General features: G+C 40.0%; 1 protein-coding gene across 7 annotated transcripts in view; it reads right to left on the reverse strand.

Annotated features, from left to right (window-relative positions):
- LOC131962703 (protein 4.1-like) overlaps nt 1–12,652 on the reverse strand; it is a 107,695-nt gene extending 95,043 nt beyond the window's left edge. For 4 of the 7 annotated variants that reach the window (XM_059327772.1, XM_059327763.1, XM_059327753.1 and 1 more), the window contains exon 1: nt 12,510–12,652. The gene's annotated coding sequence lies outside the window, so the exon portion shown is untranslated. The remainder of the gene's footprint in view (nt 1–12,509) is intronic. The other 3 variants (XM_059327729.1, XM_059327744.1, XM_059327736.1) reach the window with 1 other exon arrangement.
- Between the last annotated feature and the right edge of the window lie 4,460 nt (nt 12,653–17,112).

Consider the following 17,112-nt stretch of genomic DNA (forward strand, 5'->3'; position numbering starts at 1 on the left):
AGCTATAGACTACACTATATGCAGCTTTCAAGGTTTAATCACATAAAACATATATTTTCTTTATATATATGTATAAAGAAATATATAAGAATTCATATATCATTAGCATTTTTAAAATGACATTTCTTACTGTGAATTGCTATCAAACTATCATTTAAAAATTCAGACTTATTTTCTATAAAGTTAAACAGATATTTATGACACCAGAAACATATTGCAAGCTAGCTATTTAGCTTTTCTCTGTTTTAAAGGACTATTTTTTTTCTTTGACAATTTTCAAGTATATACACCTTCATCATGAAAGTGCTTAAATTCAGCATTTCCTGAACTGTGAATTGAAAATATCAATCTAGATCTTGCTAGCTGTTTTGCTGTTTTAGGGGATAATCAGTATCTTTTTAATTGCTCTATATAATCATAACATTTTAAAGCATATTCACATACAATCAAGTTGTCACAATAATGTTGGCCATGTATGTTGTTTTACAGATCACATTGAATCTCTAAATTTTTTTAACCAACATTATGTTGAAATTTAGACACCAAAACCACTTGGTTAAGGTTAGAAAGGCTAAAATAGAAGGCTTAAAATGCTTAATACCAGAATTAGCATCCAACAGTGTGACACAGTTTAAAGTCCTGGGTTGGTTGTTATTATGTTAGACAGTAAAATAAGCATTTGTATTTTTGAACTGAGAAATGAAATAATGACCTGTTTTTGTCTTTTTTACTGATGCTAGCTAGCCAATCTTGCTAAGCGCTTTGCTGTTTTTAAGAGCTAGTCGGAATATTATTTTTTATACATTTTTCAGAACTTTGAAGCATATATGCATACACTGTTGAAGCGCTAATGTTAGACAGCAACAATTAGCATTTGTATGTTTTCTGACCTGAGAAATTAAGATAGACCTGTTTAATGATGCCAGACAGCCAATTGTGTTAGCAGCTTTGCTGATTTCACTAGCTAATCAGTATTTGTATTTTTCTTTGACTACAGAATATCATATTCAAATATATTGTTGAAGTGCTTACATTAGACAGAGAAATTTAGCATTTTGTGTTTCTGAACTGCTGTTTGAATATGTAGACTGTGTTCCTGTTTTAAACAAGCTTTACTTAACGTAGCCTCCATTGTTGTTGTCTATAGCTCTGTCAAGTAAATATCTTTAGGGTGAAGACAAGGATGATATTGTTGTTATTGACAGTCATTGACCAATCCTTCCTGTGATGACATCACAAAAGGTCACCTGTGTGGACATAGCACTACCTCTCAATGTATCCAGCTTGTGTGTGTCTTTTTGGCTTTCACTTTAAGCAAACTATTCTCTTTGCTCTGTCCAGGGGCTGTGGGACTTGCCCCCTCTTTCCACACCTGAACTGACCACTGACCAGTTCAACAGAGGATCAGAAGCTGATCAGAGGAGACTGAAACAGGCATTTCGACCACAGCACACAGAGAAACAGAGAGGCAGTGGGCATACATCCAGTCCACAGCTTCCCTCCACTGTTTGTATAGAGCCATTCATCTCCTTATTAGGATCAGTGCTGGGGCTGAAAGGAAGCTACAGGAGCTCTCTGTGTTATTGGTGTCAGTGTCAGAGGATTTGAAAAGATGCTGAACAGATAACTCAATGCTATTTGTTTAAGTATAGACAGGGACAGGCACAGAGACTAAGCCTGAAAAAGCATGTCAGTGCTGCTCCAGAACATTTTAGACTTGTCTTGTAAACTTTTTTTGTCAAGCATTACTACTATGTGGACAACAGAGTGTGGTTTGCTAAATGGCAACTGAAAGCCAACACCAAGCATCTGAATCTGTGGACTGAAGTGTTTGGCAACGCTGTGTTGCTGGCGTAGAAGTGTCTGGTGAGATTGCAGCATGAAAACTGCTACCAGAGGGACATCCATCATGGCATGAATTATAAAAGAGCCTCTCATTATTGCTGCCAACATAAAAACAGAAGAGAAGAGTAATCGATGCATGACAGAAAATCCATGAATGATCAGTACGTGGAGAGTAAAACATTTTATGCCAGCCAGCAAAAAAAGGAACAATTAGAGAAATGCCTGCGGTTAAACATTTTTTTTAAAAACAGCCGACTATCACAGAGGGAGCTGCTGATGCCAAAACAGTGAGGGGTTTCTGTTACTTTGTGGCCTTACAACTCATGAGAGCAGGTGGGAAGAAGTGAGACTGTGATAACAACATGAGCGATCAAAAATCAAGCATGCAGCAGTTTCAGTCAGGAGTGGACAAAATATAATGTTACATTTCCTCTACAAGCCACTGCCACTTGCTGAACAACATGGATTTGTTGTAAACTGTATTGTGGCTTGAGTATTGACACACTCCCCAACGAGGCCCGCTAATGTTGCTGCAGCAACATCAGTTTATGGTTTCACAAAGACGCTCGCTGCGGATGAGAGAGCCTGCTCTGATTATAAATCAACAACCTTATTAATGAGGTGAGAGGATGTTTATTGGCACACTGAGGAACAAGGCAGTAAAGAGGAACAACAGAGCATACAGTTCATACGTAAGTAAGTATGAAGGATATATGCCATGGGCAGAGGTGGGGCTGGGCAATATGGCTAATATTCTACAACATATAGCTAATTTTATGTCTCGATAACGACATATATAACAATATAGCATTCTTCCTGGTGATTCAATAGATAATGGTCTATTTGAAATGACCACAGTTTTTGTATACTTCTGTGTGAATTAAATACATGACAAATCTAAAGTGATGATTGTTTTTCTATGGTTCCTCCAACTTCAGTCATATGTGTATATACATATAATATATATTATAATATTGCCCATACCTTACCCCATATACCCCAATATACCCCATACCTAATAGTATATATTATATTATATAATATATTAAAACTTTCGGTTAAAACTTTCGGTTAAAACCTTCAATATATAGGTTTAGTATCATATAGCTTCAGTATACAGGTTTTAATATATATCCTCAGACTTCAATATATATTGTCAGATTTCAATATATATATATATACATATATATATTAATAAATGCCAAATAGCAGCCTTGTAAGTATTTGTAAGTATTTCATGTATATAATGTGTATATAATGTATGTATATGTCTTATCTTAACTCAATATGAACTACAAGAGGAGCATTCTTCTGAAGTAAAAGGGTCAAACTAGAGCTAGCGTAATTTTTTGACCATTTACAACAAAATGTATGTACTCCACATTACTCATGATGCTTTTAATAGTATTGCTCATGTTTTCTCAGGAAGTCAGTTTAATGTGGAAGCTTGCTTGTGAAAGGCAGTCTATCATAGCAAAATATAGTATTTACTTTTGTGTTCTGTTATGGTTGCATAAATCAATTTGCACATTCGTGGTGGCAAGCCTTTATATCTCAAATCCAAGATGAATTGAACTACAACTGAACTACCAAGCAGTGCTGTCAGATAATGCATGAAAAACAACAATGAGCTCAAAGAAGAAAAAAAGGTTTATGTTTGGCAGTCAACTTTCAAATCTGTTATGTCAGAACCTCCACACTGCACATAAACCCACCATGGTACTTCAAAGAGAGACTTTTCTAATCAGTTTAGCATTTCACCTGCATAACATGCAACTAAATGTCCAACTCATGCTCAGGTTGGTAGTCCTTTAGTCGAAAATGATAATCAATTCAGCAATATAACCATTTTCTAGTTTTAGCTCTTACATGTGAGGGTTTGCTAATTTTTATCATTGAGATTGAGATCAAAAACACAATCTACAATTGAACTGATAATGCTAATAATCATTAGTTGCAGCCCTCAAACACAATTTTAGTCTGTCAAGTAAGGCCTGTAAAGCCTGTAAGATACATAGTGGTATATCCAATATTCTTGTGTGCTTTCATAATAGTCCACTGCATTATTCAAACTGTGAGGCGCTCCCTGTAGAGAGAGAGAGAGCTATGAAGCAAGAGGCATCGAGAGATTGCGTGAGGTGAAAGGGCCAGGTTCAGGCTGGAGTTCTAAAACCAACAGGAAGTTAGTTATTGTAGTTTGTCCTGCTGGTTTGGCTTCTCACCAACATGGTCAGCAGTTGGAGCTGCAGCAGTGGCTGTAACACACTGATCACAGAGGTAATTAAAATACCTTAAACCCTGCAGTGCCCTGGTAGCCCACCTGGTAGAACATGTGCCCCATATACCAAGGCTGAGCCCTTAGCAGAGGACCAGGTTTCATTCTGACCTGCAGCCCTTTGCTGCATGTCGTCCCCCCTCTTTCTTTCTCTCTTTCCTCTTTCTGTGTGTCTTTAGCTGTACAAGCTATCTAGTAAAGGCACAAAAATAGCTTGAAATCCTTAAAAGTTTATGTCAAAAGTTGGACTCCTTCTCTAACATGTTAACCCTCTGAACAAACCCCAGGCAGCTTCAGTCCATTTTTGCTCCTGTCGCATTCTGGCCTCATTTTTTTTCACAGCAATATATAAGTCCCGCAGCTCTCCGGAAACAGCACAATCATGGCTAGAAGGATGGAGAACACAGAAATGTATTTTGTGAAGTTTAACACAGTTATAGTGCTATAAATCATAATGAAAGGAAAGACACAAGGATAAGCGAATAACATGGACGCTATAATTTATCATTTTTCAAGTACTCACAATTGTTACCAATATTGGAAAACAATAATGGAGCCCTTGTTGTTTGTGAGGAAAACAATAAAGGCTACACATGCTATACATATTGAACTATTTACATTTTTACAACCACTCTTGTCCTCTCCTCTCTCTGTGTATATAGCCTGCAGTTCAGTCTGATGTTTACTTAATTTTTGTCATGTTGACAACTGACTGTTGGTCTCATCTGAGTCATTCATGGCTTCACAGTTTTGCTGTACAGAATTTAATGATTTTTACAGGATCTGATTAGTGCAAATGGTTTATCTTTGGCCAAATATTAAATTATATATTCAGAACAAATTGATGTGGATAAAATATCACTATTTTAAGCTCACATTTGGTTATTTTTTTCCTGACATAAATGTTTGTCACACATGATCAATTCCAGGAATATCTGAAAGTGAAGATCTGAAGTTGAAAATCCAACAATGATGTCTGTTTTCACATTTCTGGCTGATAAATTATGTAATCTTGGCAATTAAAGAAATGCCGTTCAAACCTGCATGTGGGTTCTGGGATTCAGAGGTTTAATGGTACTAATTTGGAGCAATGGGGGTCACAGTTGTCTGGATTCTGAGGGGGAACCGACAGTGTCAGACTAAATCTACAGTTATGTAAATTCACACCCACGCTGCTGTAAATGGGATATATTGTGCAGAAATTATAGTTTGATCCTTTAAACTGTGTTGACACAGCCAAATGAAATAGTCAACAACAACATTATGACAAAAGACAGCACATGCATAAGACATTTTACAGAAGATCTAATAATAGGGACTGTTGATAGGGATTTGATGGAAAAGTGAGTGTGTACACAGCTTGTATGGTTTTGCCACGTAGTCTAGATTGCCTGTGTGTGTGTGTGTGTGTGTGTGTGTGTGTGCAGTACAGTTGATACTTCACCAGGCTGCAAACATAGCAACAAACAGGTTGGTGCAACAAACCAAAAGGCATGAGCCGCACAGAAAACACACCAGGCATGTGTCACGTGTGGCTGCACAGTATAACAGAGAATTGTCAACACACACGCACATTTACACCATGTGTGGAGTAATGAGTGTGGCTGTGCCTGGATCTGCCTTCCAACCTGTCTGACCAGTTTAGAAGCCACACGACAGGCCCACAGGGACTGGGAGTAGTCTGTGTATGTACTCCTCCACAGACCACTGCAACAAACCGAGCTGAAACGACCCTCGACAAACACATTTGTCATCACCGAGACACAGCCGGTATCCAGACTCACAGCCACAGTCCGGACTACACCCACCTGCTTCATTTGAAGCATAATCATCTTTGAGTCTAATTAGCAGTGAAATATGATGTGCAGAGGTTAAAGTGCGTCCACCTTCCTCAGTGGAGCTGCATATCTCGTTAACCACAGAGCAGCAGCAGCAACCATTTTTAATCACAGTACAGCTACCATGGGACCATCGTCCTAAGAACTTGTGTTACTACATGTGCAACTTCATCATGCTGTGAAAATACATTCGTGCACATAAACTTTCAGTAGCAGTGACGATGGTATTTTTTTTATTTCACAATTCTAATCTTCCCTAATCCTCATTTTAGTTCTTTTTATGTATTTATAAATAGTTTGCACCACAATTGACCTTTGTACATGCTTTTTATCCTCAATTCTCCAGCTTTCTACACACTGCAGGCAATCACACACTCTAATCATCGGGGAAATGGACGGATCAACAATAGAATTAGCCACAACTGTTGAATGCAAAGGCGCTAATTAAGTGTGCCAAGTGTGAAGTAGCCAAAAGAAAACAATAGCTGCTGGCTTTTGGAAGAGGCCAAAATCGCTAAAGAAAAGTATTTCCACGGAAGACCACACTGAAGGCAGATTAAACAGCACTAAAAGAAGAGGCAACTGTTTGTTTTTTCCATACCAACTTTGCCTGAAATATAAATTCTGCTTTACTGTGGGGAGACAAAGCTGAGCAGCATTATGGATATCGCTGCACCAGATCAAAGCCAGACAACAACATGATGAGTCTCATCCGTTAGAGGCAGGGGATTTGTTCAAATAACGCGGCATTGGAGAGGGAGCGAGGGAGACGAGTGTAGGTATGCAAAGGAAGTGGGGGAAAAATGGAGAAGCTGCTGACTCACTGTAATCATCAGGCTGAGGCGAGCTGAGCTGCTGCTGCTGCTGCTGCTCAGGGTAAAGCTCCCTGCCTCCCCTTCAGAAGGACAAAGTGATGCTTCCCATCAACTGTGAAGAGCTATATGACTGAAGGTGGGAAATAGCATGGTGAAATAAAACCGCCTCATGGCGTGAAATAGCTTCTTTCTCTCATCTTACATCTGACTGCAGACAGAATGATGCAATCTGAAGAAGGCAACAGATCGCCCAAAGCTGTGTGAGTAAAAACCAAAGCTAAAAATAAAGCCCTGATCAGACAGACAGCAACAGGACAGCAACTGCCTCAGATATGAGGAGGAAGAGGGGATTCGACCACTGCAACTAACTGTGGATATTGTTGCTGGAATCCCCATACACACTATTAAAAACAGCGCAGTGAAACAATAAGATGTTCAAGTCTGCACCGTAACAAGATTGTGACAGGACTGCAGCGGATGCAGCATCCGGATGAGACTTAATTCAATTCCCTTAAAACAAAAGCACGCAGCCACTGTGATTAGTCTTGTTGGATTCAGCTGCAGTAATGTTGTGTTATCCTCTTTTGATTATTCCAAACAAAGCTGATAAAAAAGCATGTAAAACAGAGATTTTGTTCCAAGATGAGGCTTTATGGGTAAACACAAAGCTGCAGTGCACTGTACCGCTGTAGTACTACAGCTGTATCAGGTATTAGTTACATGATGTGTTAATAATGTTTACTTGCATATAGAAAGTAAATCATTATTAAATCTGTGTTATAAACTTTGGGTATGCAATTTGCTTCTTTGAGACACAATTATCAGGGAAAACTAACCTATATGGAGGCAATGACAGAAAGCAAACCAATAAATATATATATATATAATATAGATAGGATGGAAATGCAGGCCGATATACTGATAATCCGAGAATGATACAGTTTGTGTCAAAATGAAAAGAGTCTGACCGATACGGTCTGCCGATTTCAATGGGCAATATTGGCCAACTGGTATAAATTTTTTTTTATTATTATAACAGCATAAAATGCAGAAAAAGATGCTTGGATAATTTATAAATGGTGCCATCACATCCAGCACAGTGTGCTCTGATTTACAATCTGTAGTCATGCAGCACAGAATGAAAGACATAAAGCTGCTCTCTGCAACGTCAACTCTATAATGTCATTCAGCACAGGGGCTGAGCACTTCTAGCCTGACTAACGGCAGACTATATCACAAATGAGATATAGTCTGGAGACCACCTATTCATTTTTCCGTAGAGGAGGTGTGGTTTACGACCGTCCAGAGCCGTTAATTGGCTACGAATATCTATCATAATCGTCTGTATGTAGCTCTTAGCCAATCGTATCAATTATACCAGATGACGTATGTAGAGCGACAGAAATTCGACGAGGAAGAAGACAACTGATGTTTACACAATGGCGCCAAACGATTATTGCCATTTGTGCAAGATATATGTGAAAAAAAAAGGACACTCCACATATGAGCACTCTTCAGACATATATTTTTCCAAAAAAACAACGAGCATATCAGAGAGGTTTGCATTATTAGGAGCGATAGTCGCCCAAGAGTCCACAACCACAACCAACGGGGTCTCGCTAAACCCCATTAGCTTAGCCACTAGCGGGGCTAGTTGGTAGATTAGGCTTTTGCCAAATCCTGTCGGAAGCAAGGCTAAAACATCCTTTTTGGTGGTGATAAAGGAGTGTAAGGCCAAACGTTGTTCTTCTTTTAAAATAAACTTTCGCTCTAAATTATCTAGAACACTGTCTACAGATAGATCAAAAGAGAGCTTCGCGTCTGCTGCAGCCATGTTGGATCCGTAAGAAAACTACAAGCTTCCCTTTGTCCAATAGTACGCGTCATCGTCTTGCCGTCCCTCCCCGTTCTGTGATTGGATCCCCAAAACAGGGCTAAGAATCGGTCATGGTCACCCTGCCGCCTTGCAGTTTGAAACGAAATCGAGCGCGCAAGGCAGCAGGGGTATACCCAGGCTAGATAGCTTCTAGTCCCAGCAGTAAAAAACAGCAGGTGTCAAGAAATGTAACATTTGCATTTTGAAGCATAAAATCGCAAATGTTTCAAAGCGCTTATCGCATGCTACCTATACTACCCTGATTCCAAAAAAGTAGAGATATATAATGCACAAAATGCTTTTTGTAAATATATACACTCATTTTGAATTAGATGCATTGTGTTTTTAATTACATTTAACGCAGCATCCCACATTTTTGGGATCAGAGTTGTACACCGATAAAATTATATCATACTGCCTCTTGTCTGCCAATCAATTCCATGCATGGTTCTCCCCTGAGCCTGTCATTCCTGCGACTATTTGACCATACCAAGGTGCTTGAATGAATATGTCGAAAATGCTGTCAACTTTGAAATGCTCAATGTCAAACTTGAACAAGCATCTCCAGGTAAGTTAATGTAAGCAGTCACAGAAAATAAGGTGCATCCCACCACCATGTTTTAAGATGTTTCATTAATGTAAAAAAAAAAAAAAAGTAACCAAATGTAAGAAGTTAAATTACTTTGATGTGGTAATTAAAATAGTTATAGTATAAATCATCTGTAACTCATTACATACCTATACATACATTACATCCCTATTACAAGAAACCACCCCAACACTGAAGTTAGAGTAAGGTGATGATATGGTTTGGGTTTGGAACTAGATAATGCATTATGTCAAGAAGCAAGTACCTCACAAGTATAGCAGTACAAACGCATGTGTGTGTCTCTGTGTATGCGTGTGTGATTGGTCGCTGGTGTTCAGCAGGCAGGAAGAGACGTGACCACAGTCACCAGGCTACAAAAACATGGCGAGTCAAAGAACGTCCAGCTGGGCCAAAAGCAATGACAAGCACAGGACACACACTGACAGCTGCTGCATGCCTTGGCATCAGCACTGGTAACATCAGGGTGACCCTTCACAAATATACAGCTTTCCATGCATGTGCCAGGAGCTACAGTACAGTATATGACTCAGGTAAAAAAAATATTCTTCCTATGCGATTTTGTTTCGTACAGATAAGCAACTAATTGCTCTCTTTTTCCAATGGAGATGTCAATAAGAAATGCTTGAGTTAACTTGCAAGAGCGAGGAATGACTGCCTCCAATGAGACCCAGAGGAGAGGAGGGCTGCTTCAGCCTCACTGGATGCCTCATATATGCTCATTTGAATTGCAAATGGTGGTAGGCAGCATGCTGGGCTGTGAAATCCCAGCGGCACCCTGGGGCATCTGAACTCACGCAACAACACTGACATGTGCACACTAGTAGCAAGACTTGTGCACAGAGACTTTGTGAACATATGGTTAAAATAAAAAGGCATGCTAAATCTTTGAGTTAGATTCACTTAGATGTGTCTGAACTCGGTATAACCACAAATGCATGTCACAGTACTGATGAGCAAACAGTGCTGAGATGAGGTAATGGCTCCCTGGTAGTTAGAGGGGGAAGAAGAAGCATCAGGTGATTTTCAGAGGGAGGTGGGCTAGCAGGGTGACTGGGCAAGGCTGACACAGCAGGCACAGGAGTGTGTCCGATGTTAACGACACGGATGCTGTGTGACAGTAGGCCTGCCAGCTGAGTCTGACAGTGTATGCAGCCTGGAGGAAGAGCGTGACAGAGTATCATAAGCCCATGTATACGGCAACTGGGAGCAGGCCGCAACGCTGCAGAGCAACTCAGCCACACCTGGTCTGACTTGCATAATTGCAAGGTCATGACAACAGAACAATAGAGCTTTTAAGGACAACATTTCACAGAACTTTCCTAGAAATTGTGCAATGTTAGTTGATTATAAAAAAAAACTTAGAGATCATTAAACTGTCAACAGGGCTGAAGTTAGGACCAACTTAGACTTTACTTGGACTTGACTGAGACAAAACCAAGTCTAAAAGCAGATGAGAGCAAGTCAATCGTGTCCCGTTCAAGACCATAACAGGCATTAGTGTCCTTCCAATGCCAACATAGTGATGAAGGAGTTCAGGCTGTCCTCAAGAATAGTTCATATACTTTCCTACAAAAAGAAATGTCGTGGAATTTGTAGGTATCCCATAAAGCAACATGCTGATGAATGGGTCGAACCCTCAGTCTTTGAACCTGGAGACCGGTGTTCGTGCCCCATTGTTGTAAGTTACCGACTGTTTGAAAGTAGTATTTTTCAGGCCTAACCATGTTCTTTGTTTGGTTCCAAACCTAAAGGAGGTGGTTTTGGTGCCTTAACCTAAATATTTTACAGCATTAATAACATAACACAGAAGAGCGATCGTGACATAGGTTACAGCGGTCGTCACATGTCAACAGTGTGTTATGGTCATGTGTCAGCAATGTGTTGAAAACAGCGCTTGTCACATGTCAAATTTCATAAGATATGAAACAACTCGGGCAGCAAAGTTTTCAATCATACTAACCCCTTCATGAGAATATGTGGATCCACTTTCTAAAATCAAACCAATCTAACGCACCATCAGTGAACGTCCTGTACAACTGATCCCCGATAAACAGCAATTAACTTGACCAATGACCTGAGACAAACAATTCCAAGTCCAACAAGATCCAAGACCAAAGACTTCAAAAAAGTGGTCTCAAGACCAGACTCAAGAACAAGACAGGACTCAAATACTGCAGTTCTGGCTGTCAAATACTCAATTTACAAGAAGGTAATAATATAGCTGGGGACGCTAGGTGTAAATGCACATCCACGTAAAGCATCCTGAAGGTGAAGCCAACGTGTGCACTGCTGAAACATTCCTCTTCAATACTGTATGTAGTTCCACAAAAGCGCGAAAGCCAGGGGGCCAAAGGTGAGACCATTTTCATACATGGACCTGCCCGAGCATGCAAGAGCAGCACAGGCACAGCACAGCACTGCTCACCTCTGCTGTTAAATGTATCCACAGCTTTCACCATTTACACATCACTGACAAAGTACATTATGGCCCAAAAACTCTGAAATACAAATTCATACAAGCTTGTTTTAAAAGCACTTTGTGTGGGCAAACCAGAGGTGTTGATGGGAGGGTGTGACAATGGCAACACTGTGTGTGTGTGTGTGTGTGTGTGTGTGTGTGTGTGTGTGTGTGTGGTGTGTGGGTGTGTGTGTGTGTGTGTGTGTGTGTCAATGTGGCTGTTGCATAATTAGTGATGGGTGTGCAGATCCAGTTTGCCCTGACAGGCTGAGACACAACAAGAAGACAACAGCTGATCTCTGAAGATAAACTTTCAAAAATGTGAACAATCCAAAATAGAAAAAAATGAAGGCATGAGCATCATGTAGGCTATAAAGTGGGTGTCCAAGCAGCGGGGGGGGTAAGGGGGGGCACTGGAGGGTCTAACTGCCTGGTTGCAGGTTTGCTGTCAACAGTGACCGGGCTAGTAGGCACAAAACGACGCAACAACTTGCTTCTGCTCCATTCCCACAATATTATTCACCCTGTCGGTGGAGGACGGCAAGCAGGCGGGCAAAGTCCATGCGCGTTATGAAATTATGCTGCTATTGAGCAGCTGAAATAAATGCATTTTCCACTGCAGCAGCTAAAAGCACAAATGGCATACCGCAAAGCACCGTAATTACGGACGAATTACGCACAAAAAAAGAAAGCCCCGACATTCAACAAATCGTTTAAAACAGCCAAACCTGTATGGGCTTATAACGACACGAGCAAAACCAGCAGGAGGAAAATATGAATATTTCAACGTACCCTCCTGTCAGACAGACATCCAGGGGAGGACCATGGATGGTGCGCACCGGGGGAGGTCAATCCTGCTCCTGCCGCCGCTCTGTGTTTATTCCCCGGTTACAGGGAAAGGGAGTGTGTCGGTGTTTTGCCGGTGAAAAGCCTAATGAGAGAAGGAGGAGGAGGAGAGAGAAAGAGGGAGGGACACTGTCAGATGCAGTGAGGGAGGCAGGAGGGAGGAAGACACAGGCGTACAGTCCGGGTGTTCAAACCAAACAACGCTTGTGTCATTCCTGCAAAAAAAAAAATCTATCAACAAGTCCTGAAATCTCAATAAACATGCGGGGAAATGCCAACAAGGTGACATAAGCTGTTTCTACAGCTGCTGCATTCACGTACGTGAAAGTGATGAATGAGGCAACAATATAAAAAATACACAGCACTAAAATATATTTGGATTGTAATTGAGCGAGACGAGATGTTTCATTTTGAGGCAGATTTGCTTTTAATTAAATATTTAAAGCCCCGGTAGTACATCAGAGGAGTTGCTGTTATTTCTCGCAGTGTCGTCAGGGTGGCACAATCCCTTTGATTTCATCACTGAGTCCACTGCTAACAACACAGCCTAACCCTCCCTCACCTTGCATACAGAGAAGATGGAATTTATTAGCACACAGGGCAGCTCCCTGAGTAAACCACTGCTGTAAACAAAAGTAATGGGAACTCGTCCGTGAAAAAGCAATAATACGGAGGTATCAGTTCCCCTTTGTGTGTGGTAAATTAACAGGGTTTTATTTTGAAAGGCAAGCTGAGTTTGATATGATTAAGCGCTGATGAGGGGTTACTGTTGCTAAATTGATTAATCACTGTCAGCTACTTACAAAAGCAGGCCCGTAGCCTAGTATAAGCTCACATAAAACATGCAAGGTCACTAAGCTCACTAACCTGACACCGTAAGCACTCTACTGTAAGACAATATAATTAGATTATATACAGTATATCTCTTGTGGCTGGACAAGGCTGGACTAACAAGCAGGCAAAGGGCAACTGTTCCAGGGCTCCAGAAGCCCAGGGCTCCTAAAAGCTCCAGGCTCAATGTGTGTGGTTTGTGCTTATCTGATTGAAAATACATTTTGGGAAAAATAAAGTACATAATCAAGTAATGTAACAGTCAGACATACAGTGGGCAATTTAAGAACACAAAAGATTAAAAATTGATGCATTAGAACACAGCTGTGTATTGCTAGTGTCAGTCATCTATCTATAAAAGCAATAAGTGTGTGTGTGTGTGTGTGTGTGTGTGTCTAGGGCATATCTCGCTGGCCGTTAGTCAGACTGACCTTAGATTTCGTATGTGGCTTGTGCATGGCCTGAAGGTGTGCATCCTTGATTTTGAAGATATTTGAATTCATTTTTCAAAATATCATTATTCACGTAGGACGTGTTGCGGCATTGCACTGTTTCTGATCAGATGCCTTTTAGGGGAGCTCCGCCCCATTGTGTGATAGGCCTACAACTGGTCAGTAACACAATTCGCTCTGGATTTTCACGCCTGACTCAACTCATCTGTAAGTCTATTTAGCCTACCTATCTTTCGGAGTTTTAAAGTGCGCTACAAGGTTCGATTTTCTAATAATATTCGAATAGTTTCCAGCGATTATCAATGTTCAATGTGGATGTGCTGGATGGTGTGCGTACCTTATGAAAAGTCAGTATATTATGGAGTTGCAGACGTTGTAGTATGGCGTGTAATGTACGAATACATACTTCCTACGGGCACTGCACTAGTTACTTGAAAAAACACCCTTATCTTTCTGTGCAATCAGCTACTACAACCCATTTTTACGTTTATTTTAAGATGGCAACCTCTAGTGATCCATGAGACGGGTGTTAGGGTGCAAACAAAAGTTCGACATTCAGTAATTTGTTACATTTCGTTATGTCACGTTACCTAACAACCTTCATGTCTTAACCTAAAGATAACCAAGTGGCTGTGTTGCCTAAACTTAACAGAGTTGCTTTGTTGCTTAAACATAACCAAGCACTTCCATTTCAGAACATTAACAATGACGGCCACATGTTTGAAACTGTGACTGTCCGACCATTTTACAGTTAAGTAGAATGGTAAACACTGTTTATTTGCTGCAGGTTTAAAAGACCCATGTTGGTGTTGTTAGCTGGCACCTACTAGTGCCCATGAAGGACACCAAGGCCGAAGTGACATTATGGAATGTAAAAGCCAAGGCTGAAGTGAGGATACAGGGTATAAAGAACAACAAGTCCACTTAGGGAGAGTGGGAGTGCTGCTGGATGGGTCAAACAAACCGGCCAGAACCAAAAGCCAATGTTTTATATGCAACTTTACTTCCATGTGTTCCCCATTCTGCACCTTCTACTTCATGTTTTTGTCACAATGTAACTACCTCACTTCAGGTAGTTATGTCCATACATTTAATGCCAAAGTGATTTTTATAAGCCTAACCAAGTAGTTTTGTGGCATTAACCTAACCAAATTGCAACTGTTTAACAATATAAACCACATGTTTAAAAACTATGAAATTTAGAAAACGCTTCTGGACCTCATATTCACATTTGGCATTGTTTCCAGGCATTTGTTTTATTGAAAAAAATATATTAGAAACCCATATGTATGCTATCTACTCAGCAACAAAAAGAAGAAAGACAAAGTAAGCACATTTAGTTGGGAAAAAGCCAGATGATATTCAGGGCTGAGTAGCTTATTTTTACCCTGAGGCCTCCAAACAGGTTAATCTGCCTCTGATCTACATGTGTGATAAATGAAAGAAAAAACAACGTACAGTGTCTCAGTTAGCATCTTTCAGTGGTGGAAAATTACATATTGCAAGGTCCTCCCAATTACAGCTGTATTCCCATTTGTGTTCAGCTGGGTTGAGATCTCTTGACTGTGAAAGCCATATGATTCGCATCATCTTCAGACCCATCATACTCTTCAGTGAGCTCTCTTGCTTTGTATGGAAGCATCTGCATCCTTATGTTTCTCCACGTATTTATTCTGGTTTTTCTTTTTTATTTGTAACTTGTCTGGGTATTCATATTTTCTTCCCAATGTTGGCTCATCAAAACTTTTTCACTGACGGAGTTGCATAGACTAAATGGTGTTTACAAGACATAAAAGTATTATTGCCATATAAAAATGAGAAATCCAGATTTAAAATCTCAACATGAAAACATACTGTATCAGGTTTGTGCATTATGTGGTTTCCTTGGTCTTTTACACCTGTCATAATAATAGCATTTCTGCCTCAAGGACATACAAGCAACAATTCAAAAGACATGAATTGTGTTGTGTGAAGTGTGAAGTGTGTGTGTGTGTGTGTGTGTGTGTTTAAGTGGCCATGTTCCTGTTTTGCTGCGGCTATGTTGTATGCACAATGCAGCATGCTATAAAAGCCAACAAAAAAGGAAAATACTTAAAGTACTTACCCATTGATCAGAAGCTCTTCTTTATACATCTTCTGTAAAGAGAAGATGTGAGACAAGGACATTCACTAAACACTCAGAGAAATGTAGGCTAATAATGCATATTCATGGACAAGCAGACATCAAATGTAAATAAATTGATGCTGGTTGCCAGTCCTCTGGTCACAATTTAATTATGTAAAATGGCTGAGTAAGCACAAAGACATGACGCAGTGCTGCTGGTTTGGCTTCAGCCAGCTACTCAAACTTTGTACAGTAGTGTTTGAAATAGTATACTTTTATATAATCCACAACCTGCACTGCTTTCAATGTACAATATAGCCTATACATAGAAATAAATTATAAATTGCATTATCCGACTTTATAGTTGCAAGTGTTTAAGCTGTTACTGTAATAAAACTGCCCACTGACCGGAAGGTTGATGTATCGATTCCTGACCATGCCAGCATACATGTCAAAGTATCCTTGGCCAAGCTACTGGATGAGAATGAGTGCAGTCTGTAGTGTAAAGCACTTTGAGTGGTCACACAAACTAGAAAAGTGCTATATAAGTGCAGCCCATTTCCCATAAATATGTCTTTTATATTAAACAACTCAAAATAAATCATTGTCCAGAAGGAATGGAAGGATTACTGGATGGGCCTACCAGGCACAGGACCAGGGGCCCAAGTGTCCAGGGTGTCCTTCACATTTAAAATGGTACTGAAAAGAGACATACAGAGAATAAACTAGAAAAATATTCATATGACCTCAAAGAGGCACTGAAAGACTACAAAGAGACTCAAAACGACTATGAAGAGATACAAAGTGGACACAAATGAGGCGACATAATGAGTCAAAAGAGACACAATATGACTACAAAGAGATGCAAAATGACTAAAAGGAGACCCAAAATGATGACAAAGAGAAACAAACAACTACAAAGAGACTCAAATTGATTACATAGAGACACAAAACAACCACAAAAAGAAACAAAACAACCACGAAGGCACAAATCAAATCAAATCAACTTTATTTATAGAGCCCTTTAAAACAGCCACAGCTGATAAAAAGTGCTGTACATGGCAGGACAGACCAACAATAAAAACATAGAACAAGTAAAAACAACTAAAACAGAACGAGTCTCATGCTGAGTAAAAACCAGTAAAAAAAAATAAGTGTTTTT

This window comes from Centropristis striata, chromosome 3 (genome assembly GCF_030273125.1).
Source record: "Centropristis striata isolate RG_2023a ecotype Rhode Island chromosome 3, C.striata_1.0, whole genome shotgun sequence".
Classification (NCBI taxonomy): Eukaryota; Metazoa; Chordata; class Actinopteri; order Perciformes; family Serranidae; genus Centropristis; species Centropristis striata.